Source organism: Tachyglossus aculeatus, chromosome 11 (assembly GCF_015852505.1).
Source record: "Tachyglossus aculeatus isolate mTacAcu1 chromosome 11, mTacAcu1.pri, whole genome shotgun sequence".
In the NCBI taxonomy this organism is placed as follows: Eukaryota; Metazoa; Chordata; class Mammalia; order Monotremata; family Tachyglossidae; genus Tachyglossus; species Tachyglossus aculeatus.
The window spans coordinates 43904579-43917763 of NC_052076.1; the positions used below are offsets into that span (position 1 = coordinate 43904579).

Here is a 13185-nt window from a genome sequence, read left to right on the forward strand (position 1 = left end):
GAGGTACATTGGAACTAGCAATCCAGGAGTGAAAGTCATTGTCATTTACCCAGTCTACGGGTCTAATGGAATTGAGATAATCAATCAGAATCAAAGTAAGTGAATCACTGGAACCAAGTTGGTGGTCTCTTTGGAAGCACTACCTGTCAGAAATACCCACTGGTGGTGTTTTGATATCTGAATGTGGGATGATACTACAGATCCTTCTATTCAAGTACACAGATTTCTCATTTGCACAAACTTTATGGGAAGAAAAAATATCAGTAGGCTTCTCTGCTTTTAAAGTGGTGAGTATGCCATTTCTAAATTACTGGAAACACTCATTCCCCTCTCAGGGTCACACCTGGAGAGTTTCCAGTACTCTACCAGCCTTGACTATGGGAGGGAGAGTTAAGCAGAGGCATATCCATTCCATTCCTAGCTTGAGGAGTGTCTAGCGAGTGAAAGACAATCTGCTACAAGTCAAAAGTCACCTGTGCTGGGCAGTAGCAGCATGGGAGAGAGTCGAGGGCAGAGACTCGAGTTTACTGTGTTGGAGACAAAGGTAAACCACTTCCATATTTTCACCAAGAAAACTCTATGGATACACCAGAACGATTGCAGATGGAGGTTGGGCGATCCGGGAGAGATGTGTCCATGCCGTCGCTACGTGTCGGAGATGACTCGACCTCATAAGACAATGAAACACTCAGTGGCCTCGGCAGCCAATTGTAATAGAACTGATGACAAAATGAATGAATGACTATCTGAAAGGATTCATTTATTCAATCGTATTTATTGATCGCTTTCTGTGTGCAGAGCACTTTACTAAACGCTTGGGAAGTACAAGTCAAAAGAATGAATTAATAAGACTAACATATCCATAGAAAGATGTTTTTCCAGTGGGAAGATCTGAATTACATAGTAGAAGAGGTATCCAGGGGGATCCAAGCCTCAGAAAATTGACAATGCTGAATTTCAGACAAGATTAATAGTTCTTAGAATCAATCAATCATATTTATTGAGCATTTACTGTGTGCAGAGCACTGAACTTAACTCTTGGGAGAAAACAATATAGAAGAGTTGATAGGTGTCTCAGGCCAGATCTGTCCTCCTTCCCTCCCTGACTCACTTCTAAATTTTTCGGAAAGTGTGTAAAAGAGTCTGGAAGAAGAGAAAGAAGCAGAATGAAAATAGAAAGGGGAATTTTCCTTTTTTCCCACTTCAATCTCCTTTTCAAAACCATTTCTGCTCTCCTGACTGCTGTGTACTGGGGGGTTGGCCAAAAGGAGATTGTCAAAGCAATTCATCCCATCGGCCATTATCCTAAGTCATCTCTCAAAGTGACAAACCACAGACGGGAGACAGGGAGAAATCAAAAAGAGACTCCACTAAATTCCCACAGCCTGAAGGCACCTTAGTAGGTCCAAGGCACCCCAGATTTTACCTCCATTCTGTGGAGCCCTGGTGTACTTGCCAGGAGGGTGTGCTTTAAGGCTGCAGAGGCTCCCAATAGCTCTGGACCAGAGCAGTGAGTCCCCACTCATCCCCTGACTGGCAAATGGTTGCCAATGCTAGTGAACATTGCCACCTCTGTAGTAACTTGGAGATGGTATTTTCCCCTTCAGAAAGAGAAGTCAACTGACATTCTCTCTGCCCATAAGCCTTGTTCAAATGCATAATTTCTGTGCTCAAAAGGGAGTGTTGATATCCATATATTTATATACAAAATATTTATACTCTGTCATACTCATTTGCTTACACATACTTTGTGTGTGTCATGGCCCATGTACATGTAACTATATATGGTGATATTTATGCCTATACATCTTTCAGAATCAAAATTTCTCTTTGACACGGAAAGGAGAGGTTGTAAAAAGGGCATGAATCAGCCCATGGTTTGATTTTTTCCAAATGAGGCTGCTAAAAGTGTTGCCATGCCAGAATAGGTTAGTGTTGTTTTTATAGACTTTTGTGGACTAAAGCAGGATCCACAAATTGTGGGTTTCTTGGTAGCCATTTTGAAGTCATGAGTAATGTGGAGGAGCAGCCCTCCACAAGACAAAAAAGAAGGCTTTTTATAAAAGGAAAACTTCATCAGCTCTTTTATTATGTGGCATGAAGTCCTCGAGAGCTACTCCTTTTCCCAGAGCCCACTATAGACTAGCTTCCCTTGCTTGGGAAATGCAACATACTGTCATCCAAAATACCCACAAGCGGCCCTGCAATTGCTACTTCAGGACCGTAATTGACAGAGGCTTTGCCAGGAAAATGCAAATTGGTGGTGTTCACTGAAGGGCTGCCTGGTTAGGAAATTCTAACGTGAAAAATGTACCTTTCCCCTGCATTATACAGTTAATGGGAGGAATGCATGAAGATTTGGCAGGCCTTTGGAAAATTACTGAGTTGCTGAAACTCTGGCTGAATTGATACCATTTCTTATTTGGAATATACACTGTTTCGGCCACAGTGTACATTGCCTGCCGTCCATCGATGTCCTTAAATCTCCATGTCTGTGTCCATATCAGGCTTTTTATCTATTCTCTTCAAAACAGAACCTTTAGCTTATATTGGAGAGAGAAGTGATTTCATCCTGGAGAGGCTAACTTGAGCCTGCCAGATTGCCAACCTTTAATCTCAACCCACTCCTGCAGTTCATGTGCACCTCTGGTATTTGGTATCATAGAATTTTGGAGCTGGAAGGGACAAGTAGAGGTCATTCCAATCTATTCACTCCTTGAGTCAGAACCATTCCAGACCAGTCCCTGTCAGTACTATTTCAAAAGATTTCCTGAAATGGCTATGCTTCAAATGATTAAGGAAGAAAACTTTAGGGAAGTTATTTCTTAAGTCTAACCAAATTCTCTCTTACTCTGATCAGTCAATCAGTCATTCTTCTTGAGCACTTAATGTGCGTGGAGTGCTTGGGAGAGTATATTTAACAGAGTAGGTAGACACATTCCTTGACCACAAGGAGCTTATAGTCTACAGGATTTAATCCCATTTCTTTGGGATCCAGGGTGGAGATGGAAAACACTTGTTCAGTAGGACCATGTAGTACTCTTTCAAAAGCTTGAAGATGATTAATAAATATTCTCAACATTATTTTCAGATTGAACTCCAATTCATTCAACCTTTCTTTATAGGACTTTAGCTTCATTCCTTTAATCATTTTTGATGTTCCTCTCTGAACTCTAGGAAGCTTCTCCTCATGTTCCTTAAAATGCTTGAAGATTTGTTCTATTATTATCAGCAATGGCATTTATTGAGCCCTTACTGAGTGCAGAACACTGTACTAAGTGCTTATTATCATCTTTGGAATTAAAGTTGAATGATTCCCAGGATCACTCCCTATACCGTTTTAAAGATGAGCCTTTTCATAAAGTAAGGGATATCTCCATCCTTCACTCTATATGAAACGATCCATTTTTTTCATAATGAATAGTGATATTTGGATTATTCTAAAATTGTTGTGGTGACCTTGACCTCAACATCAAACTTGCTTGGCTGGCAAATTAGAGGATAAGAATATGATATAAAAGCTTTCATTAATCAGTCAATAGTATTTATTAAGTGCCAATTGTGAATAAAGTACTGTACTAACAGCCTGGCAGAGTACAATAGAGTTAATAGGCACAATATAACCAGGGAAACCGACTTGAAAAAAATTCAGAGCTAGGAAGGAGAAAGAAAGGCAAGGTGTACACGAGTGTTTAAGTAAGTGCTTAAATTATAGTCAGGGAATGTGTCCATTAATTCTGATGTATTGTACTCTTCCAACCACTTAGTACAGTGTTCTGCAAATAGTAGGTTCATAATAAATACCACTGATTGGTAAAATTATTAGGTTTGCAAGGTGACGTATTCAGAAGTGTTACAGGTGATTGTGAGTACATGAGACAGATAGAGCTACTGAACATCCCAAGGAAGTCATCAACTCCATCCCCCAAGTCCTCCATCCTTTATGGAGCGGACTTCCTGGCCTTGCGGCCATTCTGGCTTTAAATAACAGCCCTGCACGAAGGTATGGAATTCCACCGGTTCAATTCCATCAGGTAGGCCTTCCCAGAATCTTGTCAAGAACTGCACAAAGACACTCTGGAAGAGACAGGGCCTTCAGAAGTAGGTATAATAATGGGATCAGAGGAGTCACAGGTTTCTTCAATCAATCAATAGCATTTATTGAGCTCTTACTGTAGGCAAAACACTGTACTAAGCATTTAGGAGAATACAGTACAATAAAGTTGGTAGACATGATCCCTGCCCACAAGGAGCTTACAGGTAAGAGGGAAGCAAAGGAGTTTTGAAAGGTGATGCCAATGAAAATCTCACTTTACAGTTTAGAAGTTATTTTCCTCATTCAAATAGTTTTAACGTCTCAAATTTAATTTCTATTGCATGTAGAAAAATCACCACACACTGACTGGTACTTTTTGTTAAGAGAAACAGATACAAGACATTTGCCTCAGTCTTATCTTAGGTGAATCTAGTAGAAAAGGACTCCCTTTGTCTCTATTTGCAGTGCCTCTTCTCTTTTCTTTTCCCAAGATCTAAGGCTGGAATCCAATAAGGAATCTTCATTTATGAAAAAAGACACCACCATAAAAAAAAACCTTGAGATTGGAGGCCCCAAATACTTGAATCGGTAATAAGGGGCATTACAGTGGTTCGGCATTGAATCAGCAATCAGCATTGCCTTACCAGTAGCCTCTAACTCTCTGTAGAGACTTCTCTCAAGATTTAGTTTCCACTCTCTAGAGTGTCATATTCTGGCACTGGGATAGTTAGATCAGTGATGGAGATAGCCAAGATTGAAATTCAACCCCTGACTGTCCCAGTATATACAAGAACAGGTTATGTAAAGGACTCTACTGCCTATGAACGCGTGTAAGCCTAACTTCCTGCAATCTAACGTAAACCTTTCTGAGCCCAGCTGCCCAGTGAGGTGTGGATATGGCTGAAGGGGTAGAAGGAAGCCATGGGCAAGGTCTGTCATCCCAGGACAACATGGAGAAGCAGCATGGGAAGGAATGTGGCCTGGTGGAAAGAGCACAGGCCTGGGAATTAGAGGACCTGGATTCTAATCCCAATTCTCCACTTGTCTACTGTGTGACCTTGGACAACTCACTTAACTTCTCTGTGCCTCAGTTATCTCATCTGTAAAATGGGGCTTAAATGGGAACCCCATGTGGGACATAAACCATGTCCAACCTGATTGGCTTGTATCTACTCCATTGTTTAGTATTAGAGCCGGGCACATGGTAAGTGCTTAACAAATACCACGAAAAACAAGCTCTCCAAGTGATCCAAAGTGACTGACAGTGAATAATAGCTGGCATTAAGCAACATGGTTCCAGTAATCCCAGAACTTGAATGTACCACATCCCCACTAATCAGGCCCTTGATTGGATGTTGAGTTTGAAATGGAGTATTTAAAGAAAAAAAGATTTCCTGACATTCATTCACATTATAACTCCAGGCTTCTTTGGCCACTGTGGTTGCCTTGCAGATTACATAGAATAGTATAATTTGAGTAAGAAAAAAATGCGGCAGGGTCTCACAGAGAAAGCTGGCTTCGAACAGGGTGTGATTAGGGACAATACCTTCCATACTTTGGATGGGAAGTGATATATCCTCACAGAGTCAAAGTCATGAACAAAATCATGCTTTGTGGTGGCTTTGGGTATACAGTGATGTCATTTCAGAGAATAATCTGAAGGCAGTTTTGTTTTTTAAACTAGGTCTTAAATTTTTTCTTTATTTAAATTCAGATTTTATTCAAGTACAGCCCTTCCAAAACCAAAACCTCTAATCCAGACTCTTTTAAGACCCCTTCCCCTGTCTTTGTGCTGGCGCCAGCAGCTGAAAGCCTTACTGGGAAACAGGGAGGTCATACAGTTCACAGTCAACCGCAAAGACCTCTCTGGCCATTGTGTGAATCAGTCTAGGGAGAGCAACTGGGGAATGGAGGGGGAAATTGGAGAGATTGCTAGGGGGCATTTTCTGGGGTTATCTGTCTTATCAAAAAACAGCCATTACCATCAAGGAATGTTATGCATATATATTTCAAAATCCATTTCACTCAGGCATTGTCAGGGAAGGAGCCATCTCAACCCTTGGCTGACACACTGGGAATCAAGGAAATGGTGGTGATTATAAAGCCAGATGAAGAGTATTTTGGGAAGGGAGATAATTGAAATGAAGGCCCAGACTTAGTGTATTCTGTGGAGGAAAGAGTTAACCAATCTATCTTGGATGAGGATCTTATGTTTAGCTTGTCAGTCAGCTAGTTAAATGAACAATTGCATTTGCTTTCCTGAAGAGAACTTATAGAACAAAACGAGCTTTCTTTGATTAGTCCTTCTTAATTTGTCCTGAGCTTTCAGGTTCAAATCCTGTTCTACGTTCGATTCTCTTCCTATCTCTTTGCTTCCCATTGCCTCACCCCTCCATTCATTCCCTGCTCCCCGTACAAATGGTTGGAAGCCAACAGGTTGGGCCAAGAAGACACTACCCTCTTGTAAACATATTTTTTGTGCTTCCCCCATTATCTTTCTGAACCATGTAAACAATGAACACAAATCAGAGAAAAGATGATTCAGACAAATTCCACTATATATTTCCACCTAGCAAGCATGACTGCTGAGTTGGCAGATACCCTGAAACTGTGCTCCTAATTAAATGAGTTTGGGATGGTGGAAACTAACTCCAGTCTTTGAACAGATGTGACCATAGAAATGTAAGTAATGAGATAAAATTGATGGGTTATGAATTTCTGTCCCATGTTTATGTTTTAAAAGGTTAGGACCAATAAGACGTGGGTCCAAGATCAACATGAGAGAGAAAAGTTCATACATTTTCTCCATTCAGAAGCAAAGGTGGTTAAATACCACACCATAAACTTAATTTAGGATGTTTAACCTGAGTAGAAAGTACTATAAGGTTAAGGTTGATCTGCTTAGCAAAGGAATTTCAGCAAAACTGATTAGTATTCTCTCTCAGTAACTTAAATTTACAGCAGTAGCATTAACAAAAGCACCTTTCTCCAGGAAGAGATGGCATAAGAATCTCAAAACCAAACAAGAATGAAAACATTGCCTTTATCAGGGCCTTTTTTGGCATTATGTTAATGATTATTATGGTAGAACACATGAGAGGTCATTTCCATACTGTTTCATATTTATTAATGAATATTTCATGGGATGCTGTATCACCAGCGGATTTCCATTCAGATAGTGAGAGTTCCCTAAATACAAAACTATGTCGCAGAGAATGGAGAAAGTTGAACTTCAATTTAAGCCAGAGAAATTTATTTTTAATTCCTTAGAAGATGCATTTACAATTGTGTGTGTGTGTGTGTGTGTGTGTGTGTAAAGAGAATCAGTGTCAAGAGAACAGCCCATTTTAATTACTTTGTATAATATGCTTAACATATACCTCCATTTGAGTTTCTTATAGACTTCACTTCAGTTTCTGCTTTTACAGGCAGAGTTTTCTTTAAGCAGTTGCTGTGTTACTTCTTTTCCTCTTCCCCATTAATGCTGGGTACCTCACAGACCAGTAAGCCACAATTGGGAATGCATTCAGAGACCATTAGTACAGGAAGCAAGGTCAAATCCAAAGAAACCATGAACCAGTAAGTTTGAAAACACCGTATGAAAGGCCTTTTCATGCTGTCTCTTTCAGGTGGAGTTTGTTTTTGGATTAAAGGAGTTTATTCAGGTACTCACAAATATCCAAGCTCTTTGAACTGGCTGAAATTTGGAAACCTCGAAGTCATAATCAATTGCCGTAAAAGGGACTGGCATGTCCTAACTGGTTAATAAGGGGATGAAAGAGTCATAATTAGATGACACACCTTCAGAAAGGGATGAAAGACCAAAAACATCCTTAAAGACGCGAGCAAATATATTACCTGAAATCACTACTTTATTTTTGCAGTAGAGATCGGAAAAAAAAAACCTTTCTGATGTTTTGCATATAGCAAAATCCTAGATTGGGTGTTTTTTACTTGCTTGAGAAAGAAAAATGGTGGAAGTATCCTCCCCACATTTCCCTCTGTCCTAACAGATGCTATTAAAGGATCTCTTCTTCCCAGAGACTTTCTCAATCCAGCAGTGTGTGACACAAGATGACAGGAAGAATCCTTGGCATCAGTATTGAAAGAAAATAATGATTATTATGGTAGGACACATGAGAGGTCATTTCCATACTGTTTCATATTTATTAATGAATATTTCATGGGATGCTTTTTGAAATTTGGAGTTATTTATGGGGAGAATTGGGTATGGACACATTTGTGATCTTTTAGATAAGCTCTCTCTCACCTCTCTCTCAAAGTCAATCAGAAGGCAAAAATTCCAAAGCCTTTTTGGATGTGGTTCCTTTTCAAAGATGGGCATCATCTAGGTTAAAACCAGTGGGGAGGGCAGGGGGAGGCTAAGGCATCTTAATAAAATGAGTAAACTGTTCTATTTTTTACTTCTGTGCCTATTTATTCTGGGTGTATGTGCATGCTTATGTTGAGTATATAACACCCATTAACACATTTTAAAATATGGAAAAAAAATCCACATTTTATGCATCCTGGAGCACTTTTACTTCTGGGTTTCTGGAGATGAGGAATTATATAGCTTCAAACACCCCCAAATTCTTACAACACTTTGGCAAATATTTGGCACATTTTAATTAGTGCCTTAACTACCTGTTTTTTCCTCCTGCGGTCTCAAACCACCCCACATTACATACCTGTTCTACTGACCTTGGTTCCTTCAAAATACTTAGGCAAACAGTATGCTTATTTCCCTCTTCTTGTGGCATTGGAGTGTGGAGTGAATGTGCTATTGAAAAGCAAAGTTGGACTATTTCCTTAAGTCAGGATCACCACTGGTAAGCATTTAGGTGAGGGCAGATTTGCTTGTGATGTCAGCATCACCTCAAGGAATAAGTAATAATAATAATAATAATGTTGGTATTTGTTAAGCACTTACTATGTGCCAAGCACTGTTCTAAGTGCTAGGGTAGATACAGGGTAATCAGGTTGTCCCACATGGGGCTCACAGTTTTAATCCCAATTTTATAGATAAGGGAACTGAGGCACAGAGAAGTTAAGTGACTTGCCAAAAGTCACACAGCAGATAAGTGGTGGAGCTGGGATTAGAACCCACCACCTCAGACTCCCAGGCCCAGGCTCTACCCACTGGGCCATGCTGCTTCTCTAATAATAATAATAATGATGGTATTTGTTAGGCACTTGCTATGTGTCAAACACTGTTCTAGGCACTGGGATGGATACAAACTATTCAGGTTGGACACAGTCCCTGTACCAAATGGGGCTCACAGTCTTAATCTCCATTTCACAGATGAGGTAACTGAGGCTCAGAGAAATGAAGGGACATGCCCAAGGTCACTCAGCAGGCAAGCAGAGGAGCCTGGATTCAAATCCAGCTTCTTCTGACTCACGGGCCCATACTCTATCCACTGGGTCATGCGGCTTCCAAGGGTGGGAAGTCGTCTAGATGACAGTCCTCTAGAGTGTAAGTTCCTTGTGGTCAGTGAATGTGTCTACCAACTATGCTATATTGTACTGTCCCAAGTCCTTGATACATTGCTCTGTACACAGTAAGTGTACAATGAATGCAATTGGTTAACTGAAAACAGTGCAATTAGGTCTTGGTGAACTAGGACTGGCATAGTGACAGTCATGTCACCTACATTCTTTCTAGATGCAATAAATTGAGGAAAATAAACATGCTGCATTACTCAGTTGCTCATTTTTAAAAAATCAAGTAGAGTTAAGCTGCCTGATAAACCTTCTAGGAAGACTGAAGGAGGCATTTTGTATACAGGCAGAGGAAAAAAAAGGAAAAAGAATAACAGCCAATGTGTTTGGTTCTTGAACAACAGTGAATTCATAGAGTCCTGGAGAAGCAGCATAGTCTGGTGGATAGAACACGAGCCTTGGAGTCAGAAGGACCTAGATTCTAGTCCCGACTCCACCACTTGTCCATTGCGTGACCTTTGGGCAAGTCACTTAGCTTCTCTGTGCCTCAGTTACCTCATCTGTAAAACGGGGATTATGACTGTGAGCCCCATGTGGGACTTGGGCCATGTCCAACCTGATTACTTTTTATCTACCCCAGTGCTTGGAACAGTGCCTGGCACATAGTACGTGCTTAATAACTACCATAAAAAGGGTACCCCAGGGAGGACTCCTAGAAATCAGAAGATGCAGGTTGTTCCTCCAGTTGGTACAGTAAGGGATATTGAGCCTGTCATTTAGCTGCTCTGAAGCTTAGTTTCCTCATCTACCTACTCCTATCTCCCTCGCAAGGGTGTTTCTGAGATAGCATTATAAAATTGCTCCCACAACTAAACCATGACACTAAAAAATGAGATCACAAATACGAATGTGTTTTGGAGTAAAAGTGTTTTGGGAATAAGTAGAGGATGTGAGGTTATCTTTCCCTCACAAGGATGCTTATGAGATAGCATTGTAAAATTGCTCCCACAACTAAACCATGACACAAAAAATGAGATCAAAAGTACGAATGTGATTCGGAATAAAAGTGTTTTGGGAATAAGTAGAGGATGTTAGTTATTCTTTGGAACGAAGAACAAATCAGCATAACCTAGTAGATAAAGCATAAGCCTGGGAGCCAGAAGACCTGGATTCAAATCCTGGTTCTTCCACTTGCCTAATGTGTGACCTTGGGAAAGTCACTTAGCTTCTCCGTGCCTCAGTTTCTTCAACTGTGAAATGGGGATTCCATACCTATTCTCCCTCTTACTTGATTGTAAGCCACACGTGGTACAGGGACTGTATCTGGTCAGAATAACTTGTATCTGCCCCAGTGCTTAGAAGGGTTCTTGACACCTAATAAGTGCTTAACAAATACCATAAAAAATCAACAACTGGTTATTTGAATAATGCCTGGGATATGGGATTTCTGGGTTCTGATCCCTGCCCAATTCCTGATTTTCTGTGGTCCTGGGTAAATCTCTTCCAGAAATATCTCTATGTGCCTCTGTAGGACAGAGGATATATTAGCCACTTATACAGCTCAAAGGGTTTTTTAGGAAGAACAGCAGAATTAATAGTATAACTCCTTGTTCATTCCGTCAGTGTAAAGTCCATATTTTGTTTGCAAGAATTTTCCAGGATGTCTATGCTTGCTGGTAAGATCTTTACTTATTTTTGGCTGTAATTCTATCTACAGGTTCATCACTTTTGTGAAAAGCAGGAAACACTAAATTCTGTAAACGTCAGGTGACTGTAGTTGGAGAATTCACAGCAGAAGGTGTGCTCTGCCCATGCAGAACTTAAGACTGACATAAAAGAAATGTGACAGCCAAGCTCAATTTGAGCATTTCATGGGCCCTGTGTACTGGAATAATTTCAATTTTTTTGTCAGTTTATCTCTGCTCATCATCCCGTTATATTTTAAGATTCTTGAGGTGAAGAATGGTGTAGTTCTTTTTCTGTAAATTTCACAAACACCTACTGTAGTGCTCTTTGACTGGTAAGTGCTCAATCACTGTTCATTCATTCAATCAGATTTATTAAGAGTTACTGTGTGCAGAGCACTGTACTAAGCACTTGGGAGAGTACAATATAACAATAAACAGACATTCCCTGTCCACAATGAGCATACACTCTAGATGGGGGAATACAGGCATCAGTACAAATAAATAAATTACAGATACATACATAAGTGCTGTGGGGCTGGGATGGGGGAAGAACCAAGGGAGCAAATCAGGGTAACGCAGAAAGGAGTGGGAAAAGAGGAAAGGAGGGGCTTAGTTGAGGAAGGCCTCGTGGAGAAGAGGATTTGAAGTGGGGGAGAGTAATTGTCTGTCCAATTTGAGGAGGGAGGGTGTTTCAGGACAGAGGCAGGACATGGGATAGGGGTAGGTGGTGAGATGGGTGAAATCAAGGCACAGTAAGAAGGTTAGCATTAGAGAGCAAAGTGTGCAGCTGGGTTGTAGAAGGAGAGGTGAGGAAGGAGAGGGCAAGTTGGTGGAGTACTTTAAAGCCAATGGTGAGGAGTTTTTCTTTGATGCAAAGGTGCATGGGCAACCACTGTAGTCTTTTAAGGAGCGGGATAATACGTCTTGAACATTTTTGTAGAAAAATGATCCGGACAGCAGAGTGAAGTATGGATTGGAGTGGGGAGAGATAGGGAGCTGTCTCTCTCTCACACTGTGTCTCACACTGTTGCTATGATCGATTGGAATCGAGGATCAACAGATCAAAGTTCTCCCTCTTTCCTCTGCAGAGCAACCCTACACTCCTAGCTCTGTACATACCCTTCCCTTTTGGCCTTCTGGGGGCTAATTTTAGTTAGAGACCAAAATCAGGATAGAGGTAAGATAGAGTAGGATAGAGGCCAGGGTTTGCTGTTGAGTTGTCTGTGGTGAGCGAGCTGCTGAGTTTTCTGAAGGCAAGTGTAGGTCTCTTCTGGGGGGAAGAATCTGGACAAATATTGAGTTACCTAATGGATAAGTGACCCAGCCTGCCATACAGTCAGTTCTTCATCTCCAAACAAATGTACAAGTGTCCAGATACTGCCTTTAGTTCTTTTCTACATATTTTTTTGGTATTTGTTTAGTACTGATGCGTCATGTACTAAAGCACTGGAGTAGATACCAGCTAATCAGATTGGACACAGTCCTTGTCCCCAAGGGGCTCAGTCTTAATCCCCATTTTACAGATGAGGTAACTGAGGCACAGAGAAGTTTAGTGACTTGACCAAGCTCACATAGCAGACAAATGGCAGAGCTGGATTCAGAACCCATGTTCTTTGACTCCCAGGCTCATGTTCTATCCACTAGGCCAGGCTGCTTTTTATTTGCCTGGTTCAGTAAAATAGATGAACTCAATTCTCCTGACTACCCAAGTATTCAGACTGTCCAGGAATAACTGACACAGTGAAGTACTGGGGGCCACAATGCCTGGTGGGTCCAGCAGTAGGTGGCAAATCATGCCACTGGGTCTGAGATGCAACTTTGGCATTCTGATTTTAACTGCCATTTACCTACTGTTGACCATAATCCTGCTCCAATATCTTCCACTGTAGTCAGGGACCGTATCTACCAAATCTGTTACAATGTAGTCCCCCAAACACTTAGTACAGTGCTCTGGACACACTAAGTACTCAATAAATATGATTGATTGATTGCTCTTCCCTTATCTAAGAATGATGG

At 40.9% G+C, this 13185-nt stretch overlaps 1 non-coding gene across 1 annotated transcript; it reads left to right on the forward strand.

Moving 5' to 3' along the window:
* Window positions 1–325: 325 nt before the first annotated feature.
* On the forward strand, window positions 326–463 carry LOC119935251. The gene has a single exon (XR_005453138.1). It is a non-coding gene; the product is annotated as a small nucleolar RNA SNORA7 (small nucleolar RNA).
* Window positions 464–13185: the final 12722 nt, after the last annotated feature.